Raw genomic sequence first — 16,432 nt, 5'->3', positions numbered from 1 at the left:
GCAGGCCAACAGGGACACAGAATAGTTTCATTACTAAAATAAAGTCTTTGTTAAAACACAGTAATGGATAGCATTTTGACTTCCAGCCACACTAGTCCAGAGAAGTCCAACTATCAGTGCCATTCACTTTGGGGCTCTGATTGGAAAGAGGATAGTCCCTGCATAGAGAAAGAAATACTCTAGACTCACGACAGAACCCGGAGCCATGAGATGAGCAGCCACTTCTGAGTATATGTTTAGTTATGGAAATAAATCATATTCTATAAAATACGAGCGAAATAAATAGTAAACCAGAACAACAAGCCCCACGTCTGAGTACAGAAAGGAAAGATTTGTGTACTAACACAAGCATACATGCAAACATGAAAAGCAATGCCACCAGCTCTTCAATTAACGTGGTAATCCATGCAAACTGCTATGAAGAACTGGCTGTATGATTTATCACATTAAAGGCAGACCTTTTGGCTTTCGCAAAGCTTTTTTTGCCACTAGCACAATCCGAATTTTAAGAGTGAAGCCAAGCAAAACAGTGCTGGGGAATTAATCAATGGCGTTCTTTGAAGTAACCTAGTATTAAATCACAGTATACCTTTTCCGTTTCACCTACTTACATGTAAATAAGAAAGAAGAAGAGATTCAGATAGGCACAGGGAGATTAAAGCGCCAGACTTTTAGTTCATGCCAAAATGTAACCGGCATGACCACCTTATAGTAAATGCAACAGTCTCTCTCTTTGCAGTATTATCACTGAGCTTGCAGCCAGTCTGTGAACACAGTTATAGAACCCTAAAGCAGCCCAAGCACGGCACAACAAATGATTCCCAGAAGTCTTTTCAGTCTTGAAACAAAGAGGAAGTTGCGGGGAAATATTGTACTGCCCTGCCTCTGAAACTGCATGTTAGATCAATGAGTATGCCTACAAATCAGTTATACACAGCTAAAAGGGCATACTCCCAAATTGGCCATATGGCAATTTTCCCAACGGCTTCTACTGACCAGCCTGTGGGTACATGACTCCACACCCATCTGGAAGAACTAGGGGATACACATCGGCGGCCGCACCATCTCCTGGCCTCCCTGGAGTTCGGCAGGAATACTGAGGGTTGATCAGTTGAGTGAAAGTGAGAGCGCGCGCTGTAACCTGAAGGATCCGTCCTGTTAGGTATTTCAGAAATCACAAAATTAACTCCTTGGTGGGGAAGAAAGCTTTAAAAAACTGTGTACAGAAACAAAAAGAATTAGATGATGTGGCGGGGTCCACAAGCCACCACTCAAACACTAGAATAATGCAAAACCAGTATTTATTTATATATTCATCCCAATAGCTAATCATCATTCAAGAATAGAAACATTAACATACAATTTCATTAGTACTCCCAAGAGTGTTATTGTTCTATCTATCTGGTTGAGAGGCTGCCTGTACTTTGTGTGAATAAGCCAATTATGGCCGCCGCACGCCCTCTAAAGTCTATAGGTATGACATGTTGCAGTAACATGGATGGTTATATGCTACAAAGCAACCTGCTTTAAAATACAATTCCTAACCACCCAACTCTTTCTAAAACATTGATTTTTTTGGCATATCAAAGCCAAGCCTGCAATTCCAAGGTACTTTGCGAACCTCATGGTTAATCATTATTTTCTTCAGGAGGCTTTCCTGCAATGACGTTCCAGTGCTCCCCCAGAGAAGCAAAAGTTTTCCATGCACCTCAGATAAATCCAGGTACGCTGGAACGATATGACTGAAAACACATTTAAATGTGTGAATGTCATTTTTGTATTTACTGTTTAGTGCAGTTTCACTATGCAGTACTCTATGTGCTATGCACTGTGTATGGTTGTAGGTTTAAAGGCACTCTCGTTGGTGTCTGGAAAGTGCTTGTTGAGGGGGGGTCCCCTGTGTCACCAATGATAGGATAAGACGTGTGTCGGTCGGAGATGCTTTCCTCTGACCTTTCTTAAAATCTGCGCTGCACCAGAAGCTCACGCTGAGTGCCGCACAGGTTTTTGGGCATGTTCCTGTACATCAAATTTTTTAGCAATCTCACTATTAAAACGATGCCACGAGCGGAGTCTGTAGGGACCTTGGAGGGCACCCTCACCCTGTAGGAATGCCCATTTGTGGTAGAAAGATAGACACACGCCGCGTATTGCAGGTCTGTGCTGAGCACGTGTTGTTCAGCTACCGGAAAAGGGCAGTTGTGAATTTGGGTCTTAAAATTTCCGGTAGTTCTGGGAAGATGTATCAGCAAAGTGGAAAGAGCATTGGTAATGCAGCCAGCAGAATTTGCTTCATATTGAAGTGTGTGTCGTTCTCTTCCCTGGCATTATTCCGGTCTCCTCACTGCTATTCAGTGTCGTGCTATCCAGCACCTGTGAGAATACTAAGGAAACGCCGTTTACATGCACACAATTTGGACGCACATGCGCTCCACAATGCACTTAGCATACACTCTGCCGTCTGCCACATTGCATAATTACAGTTCCTTACCTTGTAAACTGCCTGCCTAGCTGTGCAGCCGACTCCTTCCCATATGGGGTCTTGCTCACAAGCTGCCAGCGATGCAGTAAACCATTCTTGTGTCCGACTGTCTGAACACTAACGAAATAAACAAAAAACCCAATTAAGTCATCTCTTTCTGCTATCCTGCAAGGCCTCCCAGATGCAGAGCTGTACGAGTCGCCTTGACTTGATAAACTGCAGAATGAATGACTTCTAATTTAGGCCAAATCAAACAAAATGCACAGAACAGTTTTTTCTGTGAAATGCTGGCTGGAGTGAGGAATGGCTCGCTTTCTCCTTGGCACTTTCTTTAACGCAGATTGCACTCCAGCATTTTGCGCTTGTGTTTTGTTCTCGTGTGTGCCCCGTGTTTAATGTGTTATAAAAGAATAACTTTATTTTTACAGAAAGACAGACAGACATCTTGCCATTTGCCCACTGAACTGGGCTGCCCGCGTGCCCACGTAAGAAACAATCTTAAATCCTTCTGTGCAGCCATGAACAAGCTGCACGCCTCTGCCTAATCAATCGTGCCAGGCCCCATTTGAGCAATTCCTTGGGGGGCACTAAGAACTCATGCTGAGGTGAGGTTTATTAATGCAGCCCTCCCTGAAAGCGCAGTATATGGTGGTTGCTGTGACCTTAGTCCCGGCCCCCGGGGCACAATTTTAGACAGGAGGCAGCATTATCATGTAAGTGCCAGAGCGAGCGAGCGGTAGCAAGGAGGGGGGAGTTGTGTGTCTATGAGCACGCACGCGCAATATGCACTTGTAGGTCTTGAGGAAAGTGGCTAATAGCCTTAGACAACATTAGACTAAAAGTAAATTACCGCACAATCCGACTCTTATTCTCTTCCAATGGCGCCAACGCCACAATGAACAAACTTGTGTAGGAAGCGAAGCTGTCGACTCACTCTCAGACACACAACACGTCGTATCTGCGCAGACTCGATTCCTGGTCTGCCTCTTCCCGTCTGCCACACCTTTTCCAATTCGTCACAGGGTATGGTCCCACCCACACCCTGTAACGAATTAGGGAAGGGAGGGGTGACAATGCTCTCACTCCCTGATTGACGTGGAAGCTTGGCAAAACCGGGCTTGTTTTTAAAACGCCCGGGGCCAAGTTTACCTGCACGTCATCAGGGGGTGGAGACTGGGCGGTAATGCTTGGTCTTTGCCGAGCTGATGACCTCACAGGCCTCAGGGCTGAGAGATCGTCAGCCCGGCAAATACCCACCTGCCCAGGGCCAGGGGAGCAAGCAGTTAAAAGGCTGTCACGTGTCTGCATTTTGGAGCACAGCAACAACGCCGATGTCCGTGAATAGGGCAGACAGTGCCCTCATTCTAGAAACTTAAATGGAAAATTGTTTTTTAATGACAAAACATATTTTAACCATTCCTATAATTGCTTCATTTGTCTGTGAAAGTAAAGGGGGCGGAGCCCCGACGCCCGTGCACAGAAACCGCCACTGCTTTGGTGGCAGTGTCCTGGCACTAAAGCATATGCCCCTAGATTCAAAGCTATGGGAGGGCAGAGCAGACAAATCACATTATACTGATCGCTCAATCCACTGCTATAGGAAACAGTTACAGCACGCTGTCTGTGCGAAGGTGCGACGTGTAATGGCTCCTGGAAGCCCAGCCCTGGGGCCCCAGCACTGGCGCCTCCCGCCGCCTCCAGGCGCTCGATAGAGGCCTTCGAGGGCCCTTGGTGGAAACTCCTACAGAGCCGAGAGCTGACCCTACAAAGAGAGGCCTCTGCCCCAGTGCACGCTGCTGCTGTGGGAGCTGAACGGGCCCCTGACCAGGCCTGCAGACCCCCCTCTCGCCCGGAGCTGGTCCATTGACCGGTGCATCGCTCCCTGCTGCCGAGTGCGGTCAGAGCGGCTGCACATGAGGGCTCCTGGGCTCAGCTATTCCAGGGCCTTATGCTCCTGCTCTGTGGACAGCACACTCACAGGAAGAAGGCTGACTCTGTACAGACAGACCGACAGGAAAACAAGCAAACAAGCATTGGCAGAGCCAACAGGTCTAGCCTTTGGGGCCTTGTAAGTGTCTAGATCTGCAGCAAATTTTCAGAAGGCCGACTTTGTACAGACAAACTGACAGGAAGACAAGCAAACAAGCATTGGCAGAGCCAACAGGTCTTGCCTTGGGGGTCTGGTAAGTGTCTAGATCTGCAGCACAGTATCAGAAGGCCGACTCTACAGACAAACTGACAGGAAAACAAGCAAACAAGCATTGGCAGAGCCAACAGGTCTCGCCTTGGGGGTCTTGTAAGTGCATAGATCTGCAGCACATTATCAGAAGGATTACTCTGTACAGACAAACCGGCAGGTAAACAAGCAAACAAGCATTGGCAGAGCCAACAGGTCTAGCCTTTGGGGCCTTGTAAGTGTCTAGATCTGCAGCAAATTTTCAGAAGGCCGACTTTGTACAGACAAACTGACAGGAAGACAAGCAAACAAGCATTGGCAGAGCCAACAGGTCTTGCCTTGGGGGTCTGGTAAGTGTCTAGATCTGCAGCACAGTATCAGAAGGCCGACTCTACAGACAAACTGACAGGAAAACAAGCAAACAAGCATTGGCAGAGCCAACAGGTCTCGCCTTGGGGGTCTTGTAAGTGCATAGATCTGCAGCACATTATCAGAAGGATTACTCTGTACAGACAAACCGGCAGGTAAACAAGCAAACAAGCATTGGCAGAGCCAACAGGTCTCGCCTTTGGGGCATTGTAAGCGCCTAGATCTGCAGCACAGTATCAGAAGGCTTGCTCTGTACAGACAAACTGACAGGTAAACAAGCAAACAAGCATTGGCAGAGCCAACAGGTCTAGCCTTTGGGGCCTTGTAAGTGCCTAGATCTGCAGCACATTATCAGAAGGCTCACTCTGTACAGACAAACCGACAGGAAAACAAACAAACAAGCATTGGCAAAGCCAACATATGTCGCCTTTGGGGTCTTGTAAGTGTGTAGATCTGCAGCACATTATCAGAAGGCTTACTCTGTACAGACAAACCTATAGGAAAACAAACAAACAAGCATTGGCAAAGCCAACATGTGTCACCTTTGGGGTCTTGTAAGTGTGTAGATATGCAACCCATTATCAGAAGGCTCACTCTGTACAGACAGATCGACAGGAAAACAAACAAACAAGCATTGGCAAAGCCAACATGTGTCGCCTTTGGGGCCTTGTAAGAGCCTAGATCTGCAGCACAGCATCAGAAGGCTCACTCTGTACAGACAAACCTATAGGAAAACAAACAAACAAGCATTGGCAAAGCCAACATGTGTCGCCTTTGGGGCCTTGTAAGTGTGTAGATATGCAACCCATTATCAGAAGGCTCACTCTGTACAGACAAACCTATAGGAAAACAAACAAACAAGCATTGGCAAAGCCAACATGTGTCGCCTTTGGGGCCTTGTAAGGGTGTAGATATGCAACCCATTATCAGAAGGCTCACTCTGTACAGACAAACCTATAGGAAAACAAACAAACAAGCATTGGCAAAGCCAACATGTGTCGCCTTTGGGGCCTTGTAAGTGTGTAGATATGCAACCCATTATCAGAAGGCTTACTCTGTACAGACAAACCGACAGGTAAACACGCAAACAAGCATTGACAGAGCCAACAGGTCTAGCCTTTGGGGCCTTGTAAGCGCCTAGATCTGCAGCACAGTATCAGAAGGCTTACTCTGTACAGACAAACCGGCAGGAAAACAAACAAACAAGCATTGGCAAAGCCAACAGGTCTCACCTTGAAGGTCTTGTAAGAGCCTAGATCTGCAGCACATTATCAGAAGGCTTACTCTGTACAGACAAACCGACAGGAAAACAAACAAACAAGCATTGGCAAAGTCAACAGGTCTCACCTTGAAGGTCTTGTAAGAGCCTAGATCTGCAGCACAGCATCAGAAGGCTTACTCTGTACAGACAAACCTACAGGAAAACAAACAAACAAGCATTGGCAAAGCCAACATATGTCGCCTTTGGGGTCTTGTAAGTGCCTAGATCTCCAGCACATTATCAGAAGGCTCACTCTGTACAGACAAACCGACAGGAAAACAAACAAACAAGCATTGGCAAAGCCAACATATGTCGCCTTTGGGGTCTTGTAAGTGTGTAGATATGCAACCCATTATCAGAAGTCTTACTCTGTACAGACAAACCTACAGGAAAACAAACAAACAAGCATTGGCAAAGCCAACATATGTCGCCTTTGGGGTCTTGTAAGTGCCTAGATCTCCAGCACATTATCAGAAGGCTCACTCTGTACAGACAAACCTATAGGAAAACAAACAAACAAGCATTGGCAAAGCCAACATGTGTCGCCTTTGGGGCCTTGTAAGTGTGTAGATATGCAACCCATTATCAGAAGGCTCACTCTGTACAGACAAACCTATAGGAAAACAAACAAACAAGCATTGGCAGAGCCAATAGGTCTAGCCTTTGGGGCCTTGTAAGTGTCTAGATATGCAACCCATTATCAGAAGGCTCACTCTGTACAGACAAACCGACAGGAAAACAAACAAACAAGCATTGGCAGAGCCAATAGGTCTAGCCTTTGGGGCCTTGTAAGTGTCTAGATCTGCAGCACAGCATCAGAAGGCTTACTCTGTACAGACAAACCTACAGGAAAACAAACAAACAAGCATTGGCAAAGCCAACATATGTCGCCTTTGGGGTCTTGTAAGTGTGTAGATATGCAACCCATTATCAGAAGTCTTACTCTGTACAGACAAACCTACAGGAAAACAAACAAACAAGCATTGGCAAAGCCAACATATGTCGCCTTTGGGGTCTTGTAAGTGTGTAGATATGCAACCCATTATCAGAAGTCTTACTCTGTACAGACAAACCTACAGGAAAAAAAACAAACAAGCATTGGCAAAGCCAACATGTGTCGCCTTTGGTGCCTTGTGAGTGTCTAGATCTGCAGCACAGCATCAGAAGGCTTACTCTGTACAGACAAACCGACAGGAAAACAAACAAACAAGCATTGGCAAAGCCAACATATGTCGCCTTTGGGGTCTTGTAAGTGTGTAGATATGCAACCCATTATCAGAAGGCCGACTCTGTACAGACAAACCGACAGGAAAACAAACAAGCAAGCATTGGCAGAGCCAACAGGTCTAGCCTTTGGGGCCTTGTAAGTGCCTAGATCTGCAGCACAGCATCAGAAGGCTCACTCTGTACAGACAAACCGACAGGAAAACAAGCAAACAAGCATTGGCAGAGCCAACAGGTCTAGCCTTTGGGGCCTTGTGAGTGTCTAGATCTGCAGCACAGCATCAGAAGGCTTACTCTGTACAGACAAACCGACAGGAAAACAAACAAACAAGCATTGGCAAAGCCAACATATGTCGCCTTTGGGGTCTTGTAAGTGCCTAGATCTCCAGCACATTATCAGAAGGCTCACTCTGTACAGACAAACCGACAGGAAAACAAACAAACAAGCATTGGCAAAGCCAACAGGTCTAGCCTTTGGGGCCTTGTGAGTGTCTAGATCTGCAGCACAGCATCAGAAGGCTTACTCTGTACAGACAAACCTATAGGAAAACAAACAAACAAGCATTGGCAAAGCCAACATGTGTCACCTTTGGGGTCTTGTAAGTGTGTAGATATGCAACCCATTATCAGAAGTCTTACTCTGTACAGACAAACCGACAGGAAAACAAACAAACAAGCATTGGCAAAGCCAACATGTGTCGCCTTTGGGGCCTTGTAAGTGTGTAGATATGCAACCCATTATCAGAAGGCTCACTCTGTACAGACAAACCTATAGGAAAACAAACAAACAAGCATTGGCAAAGCCAACATGTGTCGCCTTTGGGGCCTTGTAAGCGCCTAGATCTGCAGCACAGTATCAGAAGGCTTACTCTGTACAGACAAACCGACAGGAAAACAAACAAACAAGCATTGGCAAAGCCAACATATGTCGCCTTTGGGTTCTTGTAAGTGTGTAGATATGCAACCCATTATCAGAAGTCTTACTCTGTACAGACAAACCGACAGGAAAACAAACAAACAAGCATTGGCAAAGCCAACCTGTGTCGCTTTTGGGGTCTTGTAAGTGTGTAGATCTGCAGCACAGTATCAGAAGTCTTACTCTGTACAGACAAACCGACAGGTAAACAAGCATTGGCTGAGCCAATAGGCCTAGCCTTGGGGCCTTGTAAGCGTCTAGATCTGCAGCACATTATCAGAAGGCTCACTCTGTACAGACAAACTGACAGGTAAACAAGCAAACAAGCATTGGCAGAGCCAATAGGTCTAGCCTTTCGAGTCTTGTAAGTGTGTAGATCTGCAGCACATTGTCAGAAGGCTTACTTTGTACAGATAAACCGACAGGTAAACACGCAAACAAGCATTGGCAGAGCCAATAGGTCTAGCATTTGGGGCCTTGTAAGTATGTAGATATGCACACATTATCCTGGGGGCTACAACAGCTGCTGTTACTCCTGGGATTGAATAGCTATACAATTGCTACACAGTGGGGCTTGCAGTCTGATACTACTGGGAAGTGTGTGTAAAAAGCAACTTTTACAATGCCCTGGGTCCCTCTTTTGATTGAGACATCGGTCTTTAATAAGTACGTCCTTAAAACCACCACAAATCACGATTCTGGGCTATAAATTGTTTGTTTTCCCACAAGAGTATGTGCCACTGAGAGATGAAAGGAGTGCAGAAATTAAACTTGGTGCGGAAAAGAGAATGTGCTTGATTTGAAATTTGATCTTTGTGGGTAGGGCAAATGTGCGTTTTATTAAGGATGTGCAAGTCCGTGTTTATTTTACGATATTCTATGATGCAGGAGTGAGGCCGGGAATCTTTCTAAACTACTGTACATGGACATCACCACAAGCTAGGAAAATCTTGGTGTTTGGGTAAGTTTTGAAGGGTAGAGTCTCACAATGCGTTTAGTGTTGTCACAGCCTGCTTTGTTAGATGCACAAGCAGGCATGGGCTGTGTAGACCCAAAACAAACGCAATCCAAGACAGATTTGCCGAATGACCCTTTACTAGATTAATTTGGTTCATGTAAATGCAAACACGTGAAGTTACCCCTCTGCTGGGGGCATCTGCCGCCCGCCTACTCATCCAGGTGGACATTAGGCTTTGACATCTTTTGCGTCAATCATTTACCAATAACTGCAATCCTTTTCTCTAATTCCTGCCAATTTAAATACCCAAAGCTTTCAGTGCTGTTGGAAAACTGTTCATGCTTCGACATAAAAATGTTAACGTTTAAAACAAGAAATGTAAACATTTGAAATTACGCTGCTATGCGAGATTCTCTTATAACAGACAACTATATTTTAAAACAATGAACATGGACCATGTAATTTAACATGAACTATTTATTCATTGGTTCGATCAACATTGCACTTGAAGATAAAAAAAATCAATTGCTGAGCACAATTCATTTAATGCTTAACTTTTACCTGATCCTCGGGAAGTACACGATTGCTCGCCCAGGTACGATCTACCTGGACTTCTTGGACCTTTCTTACGCGTTTCACTGCGTCAATCGGGCCAAGCTGCGGCAGTCCATGAGGGTCATGGGGGTGGAGGACAACATCGTCAACTTTCTAGAGGATCTACACAGGGACACCAAGGCGAATGTCAGATATGCTCAGAATCTCCGTGATACCAGGGATTTTAAGGTCGGGAGAGGGGTTCTGCAGGGTTGCATTATGGCCCCTTTTCTGTTCAACCTCTATATAAATTATCTGGATAGGGCCTTGGTCGGTACAGGGGAGATTTCTCGTATGTAGGAGGACGATGCGGTCTTCATAGCCAGACTTCAGGGGACTACAAACTCTGCTTCACGCCTTTCCAAATTTCATGGGTTCCCGAGATTTGGCTATTAATAACACCAAATCCTACATACTGCAGGCAGGGACGCGGCCAAAGGAAAAGTATCCTTTTAGTATAGGTCCTGAGAAGGTTCCCCTGACAACTGTTTTTTCGTACTTGGGAGTTTTACTGGATGACCGTCTGAAGTGGGGGCCCCTTATCCCAAAAAAAAGGGGGAGTTTACTAGGATAATCGCTGCTATTTTTAACCTAGCTGCAAAGATGGGTAAGCGCCCAATTGCAACTATGTTGAAAATCTACTAGGCTAAAGGCGTAGCAACCGTCTGCTATGGCAGTGTAATCTGGGGACATACCACCACAGATGTATTGCAGGTGGTTGAGAATAATTTCTTAAAGCGCTTGCTGGGTGTGCCAAGTGGTATATCAAACCTGGTGGTCCGCGAAGAACTGGGGGTACCTTTTTTATGTGACACCCTGGCCATGCGCCCCTTAGCGTTCTGGCTTAAGTGTTGGCTGAATAAGGATTTAGCTCTCGGTCAGCAGATTATAGCTGATTGTATGAGCTTTGACCACATGCCACGTATTCGATGGCCGAAATATATCAGAGGTTGTTTTGTAGAGCTGGGCCGTCCTGAACTTTTTTTTAAAGCCTGACACATTGATGTAAAAAAGGAAGTTCGACTTTTTAAAGAAAGCCTTTAGCTGTATAAGGAAGCTAGAAGAAGATGAGTTGGAAGTGCGAAAACCTAGCGTACATAAATTCCTGGCACTAAAGACAAACTTGTTGATAGAGCCTTATCTCCTGGGGTCACTGTCCACTTACGAACAGTTTTTATTGTCTAGGTTTTGTCTGGACCTTTTCCACTTGTTACTTGCCGTCCCAAAAGGGTGCTGCCGTGGACAGGTGTTAGCACCCTGCGGCTGCGACGGCGTGTCTCCACAGGATCTGCTACACTTTATGTTACTCTGTAAATTTGCGAGATACCCCGGAGATAATTTTTACTTCCCCTTTTAAAGAGTCTAAATTTTAATCAGGTTCCCCCGCGCTTTTGTATCTGACACTGTGTAAAGCAGATTGTATCTTTTTTATCGTGGGCCAAATACAAATCTAGGGTGAGAACCAGGGCTTGTTGGGAAACTTAGCTATTTTATTGTTAGAAAGCACTTCTTGTTTTAATATGTGGTATATATGTCTTTTTACTAATGGATCCATTTTCTCTTTTAATACTGATATGAACTGTAATTTTTTTAACTTCATGTTTTAAATGATATTTGGATATGTGTTATAAGCATTTTTGTTTGTTACCTTATATATAACCAAAAAGACATTATATACATCTGAATGACTAATAAAAAAAAGAATTAACATAAACAATAATTTCTTCAAATTTTTTTGTCCTTGCAATGCTAACAACTTCTTTCTGCCTGTTCCGATGACTGTTTGTATTAGCTTCCTTTTTTTTTTGTTATGGGGGGTTGGGACATAATCAACGGAAGGGGGGAAATTGGGAAATAGTACCTGAATTACAACACGAGCAGTGGACGTACACTAGGGGAGAATCATCAGGTGCCTGATAGATTGCAAGGGCAGACTCAACTTATGGCACTGGGCCACACTAAAAACTATGTGGGCAGAGTCTGAAATCAGTATAATATATATAGAAGCATTGAGGCCAGAGATAGAACATTTGAAACAGATGTAACAGGGTGTGTGTAGGGGTGACAAATAAACATAAGAGAAACAAAGGCTGTCTAAACATGACGTGGCGTCCGTGAAACGGGTGCCGTGCTAATACACAAGCAGAGAGAAATGAATATAAATGGAGTCCAAGGGAGCAAACATATATTTTTAAAAATATAATACCACACGTAACAGGGACAATCACCTGGGAGTGTCCAAAACGCCAAAAGGCGGGCCAAATTCAGCATATCCACCAAATAAAAGTGGGCATTTAAGAAGGGAAATAACAGCAGCCTATTGAAAAGATGGGAGGTCCTTGCACTCCATATACCAGCTACACCATGCCTCGCAGAGCAGGGCATGCGTGCTGTGCCAGGCTCAACCTAAACAACTATGGGTCCGGCGTTGGCCACCATCCTTTTGGCTTTGTCAAAGTTTGTTTTGTTTTGTCATGGTTATTGCTAAATATTATTGCTGCATAAGCTACCGTGACCTAATCAGACTATGAAAAAACTTTGGCGAAAAGCAAAAATATTTTTGGGTCGCAAAAAATACACATTGCCATAGATTTCCCTGGCATTTCACAGGAACTATTTTGTATGTGGCTGTGCTCCTTGTGAAGGGTGGAATGCCGTCATGCTCAGTGAAGTTAACAAATGACGCAAGTGGACGGACCCACCGTCCTATGTTGTATACTGGAGTGAAAGGAAGAAAAATGTGAATGACACATTAATGGGCCAATGGTTGAAGAGCCTTGGCTGAAAGCCATGATAAGTTTATAAGTAGGCATATTATTGATATAATGTTAGTAAAATAAAAAGGTCTTAACTATCGTCACTCATAAAAATAATTTAATAATAAAAAACAATTTTTTTGCCTCAAAAGCACATGTTGGCATGGTAATCTCTAACTCTGAAGGGAACAATTTTGTCCCTGAATGTGCTCCTAGTGAAAATAAGAACAGCATTGCTCACAGGATGAAGTGGGCTGATCCAATGCCACGTGCTGGAAGCTGTAAGAGTGGAAGAAAACTATGAATGAGGTAACAAAAGACCAATGAATGAAGTGAGCGTGCTTATGCATCCATTTAGGAATCAAAAGGTCTTGGCTAACTCCAGGCCAAATAAAGCAATAATAAATGGGCAAAGTCAAGAAGATTATCACACCACTTTTTTTCTCTAAGCGGCATATTATCAAGCAGGGTGTTAAAAATGATCGCCGTTTTAGCGCCAGAAAACTGCAGCTAAAGCGGCGATAATGCGCTTGATATTATGGCCTTCTGAATTCCCATAGAAGCCTATGTTCTGGTGTGAACCTGGGCTTCTATTGGAATTCTCCACCGCATATTATCAAGCCCATTATCGCCGCTTTAGTGGCAGTTTTCTGCCGCTAAAAACAGCTGTAATTTTAACGACCTGCTTGATAATATGCCCTCAAATTCTTAAAAGTGTAGGAAGAGATGAACTAGCCAGCAGCTCGTGTGCGGGTCTGCCGTGTGTTTCTGTGCATGTCTTTAGAATGGGCTATTCGTTTTAACATGACGCGCAGGCCCGTCATCTCAGCAGGGAACAGGCAGCACCTGCCTGCATAAAGACGAGTTTTCCGATCACTGACATCACAAATGCGGTAGAATGCACACAGCTGCCTTCTCGCTAGTACACTCACGTAGTAGGTCAAATCATAAAAATGGAATGCTTAGTATCTATGAATAATAATAATAATAATAATACTGACAAAATAATTAATAATGTAAATTTATAATATTGACAATAATAATAATAATTTCAATAAATGAATATTTATTGTGATATTATTAGCAATGTGATTCTTATTTTTTTACAGAATTTTATATAGTGCAAACTTGACACAAATCGGGTATCAGAGCGCTTTACATAGAACCAGTTGCGTTACACCAGGACACATTCATTTTTGTTAGGCGCGGGAAGGTTAAGGGGCAGATTATCAAGATAATGCGATAAACATCGCAAATCACGCTTACCATTATCACCGTCTATCGCTGGTTTTCACATCGCTGTTTTAGCGGCGTATCAGCAACGCTTTGCTAAAAGGCGATGTGAAAACCAGCAATAGACGGCGATAATCGGCAATAGCGTGTGAAATCAAGCGATGATTTCACAGCGCTAAGGGAATGTGTAGTGAGCTGGTCGCACGTGTTCAGGAGTCATAAGTAGGCGCTGTAGACGTGGCCAGGTAAAAGTAGATGATATTAATTGAGTTCTTAGGAAGTAGTTATAACAAGCCCCGCCAGGAGCAGCCCATTGGCAGCTCAGCCCATCTCCCAACTGACAACACTCACACCAGGCACCCAAACATTTCACTCACACTAACATTCTAACTGGAACACTCACACTGGCTGAGCAGCTAGGTACAGAGAACATAATGGCATGACCTGAGGATATTACAGAATGCTTGATAATATGGGAGTGTGGATGTAACCTGTAAATTCACCTCCCATATTACAGATAGCTTAGTCAGGATTCTACCAGGCGTTAGATTCTAGCAAAAAATGCGGTTAGCGCGGCTTTTTTCATCGCTTTGCGAATCTGCCCCATGCTTGTAAATATCGCAAAGCCTTGTTAGCGATTATTTACATGGAGTAATGGTCAGGAACGCCTTCTATGCATCTCATTAGTCATGTATATCGCTAAGATGCGCTGCGTTAAAAAACAGCAGCTAACATGCGCTAATTGATTTGATTTGATTTACAGACTTATAAAGCGCAGCGTATGCCCAAGGGCATCTTGGCGCTAGGACTAACGGAAAAGCTAGAATTCTGTGGTGGGATAATACCTGAAAACCTATTAGTTCATGTTTTCAGCAGACTTCTAAATGACAACAGCGACTTGTTATTTTTTATCTCCAAGGGGAGAGAGTTCCACACCTTCGCAGTTCCTACAATGAAACTCCTTCCCCCCCAGCGTAACTGCTTGTACCTTTGGACTGACAATTGTTGTGCCTGTGCCGATGTTAGATTTCTGGATGGCATGTACTTCTTGAGGTGTGATCTCAAATACAATGGCCCTTTCCCTTTAATGCATGTTAGCGCTGCGTTGTTGATAGGGAGATAGTATTATCGCATCTTTTGTGCCCGAAAAAGCATCGAGATGGCCCCTGATAATATGCCTCATAGTGATTTGCCCAGAATCACAGGATGTTCAGCGCCATTGCCGAGACTCGAAACCGGTTACCTACGTTCGAGGTCGACCGCCCTAGCCCTTAGGCCAACTCTTCTCCCCCTATTATTAGTGACAGTAATAATATGACTGTTGTTACTGAACCTGTATTATATTACTAATATTATAATGTAGTAATAACAACTGTCATTAAAATGTTATTATATCATAATTACATTATTAACATAAATGGTAAAAATAACAGTGATATAGTCATGGTGTTATTATTTGTATTACTCTCATTAATAGTAGAAGTAGTGGTATTAATATACTGAGTCATCCAAAGTGCTTCATTAAAAAAGTTTGTGTCTACAGTTACTATTACCCCATAGAGCGTGACACTCGTCTCACTCATTGGGACCTTAAATGTCATTTAGTGCTCGGAACCTGCAAATCTGGAAACCAAAAGTGATTTGAGGCCCCATTTGCTTGCAATGAGAGACATCTTAAAGTAAATCCAGGGCATATATCCCATGTTTCCGAGTAAAAGATGGATGCCGGGCTCCCAAAAGTCGGCCATTTTCAACCAGACACAAAATGATTGCTAGGTCAGAAAGGTATTCAATAAAGTGGGTACCTATCCACCTGAGATCGGTGTACCCTCCTAAAAGAGATGTCTGTAGACAGAGGTCGCAGATGCTGGCAAACCACACGATGAGACAGAAGATAAGGATACAGGATGGGCAAGTGTGGTCTGTTAAATGTCGTTTATATTATAGCGGCCCCTATAGAGGTGGCCTGCTTCACGGCCCTTGCTGGAGGAAGATGACGGATGAATGTAAACCAACCGAATACTGCCCTAGGTGTTAAGCGCATCATGAAGGGGCCATGTAAAGAGGAAGTACTCTTCTTCCAAGAGAACAAGCGCTTCACTTAACTGTGCGAATTGGGTGATTTTGAAATTTGTCGCCTTCGGTGTTACCACAAGTGTTGCTTTAATAATCTGAGACCAGAGAGGGTCTCTGTCAATAAGCAAGACTTCGAAATACCTCTATGCGTTAGCCTGGAGCGCAGGAAAAACACACTCCCCCACCACCCATTCCCGGCTGTTGCCCTACAGTTAACCAGTAGCAGTGAACAGATTATCTTTACTCCGTGTCAGTGTATGCTGCACTGGGAGGAAGGGGTGGACTCCTGTCTCCCTGCCAGCCTTTGCACCGGGAGCAGCACAGGCCCTTTTCTATGCCAGCTGTTGGGCAAGCTGTGCACCGTTACTTGCAGCCTCAATGAAATCC

The sequence above is a fragment of the Lissotriton vulgaris genome, unplaced genomic scaffold (genome assembly GCF_964263255.1).
Source record: "Lissotriton vulgaris unplaced genomic scaffold, aLisVul1.2 SCAFFOLD_2262, whole genome shotgun sequence".
Classification (NCBI taxonomy): Eukaryota; Metazoa; Chordata; class Amphibia; order Caudata; family Salamandridae; genus Lissotriton; species Lissotriton vulgaris.
This window is presented reverse-complemented; position numbering follows the sequence as displayed.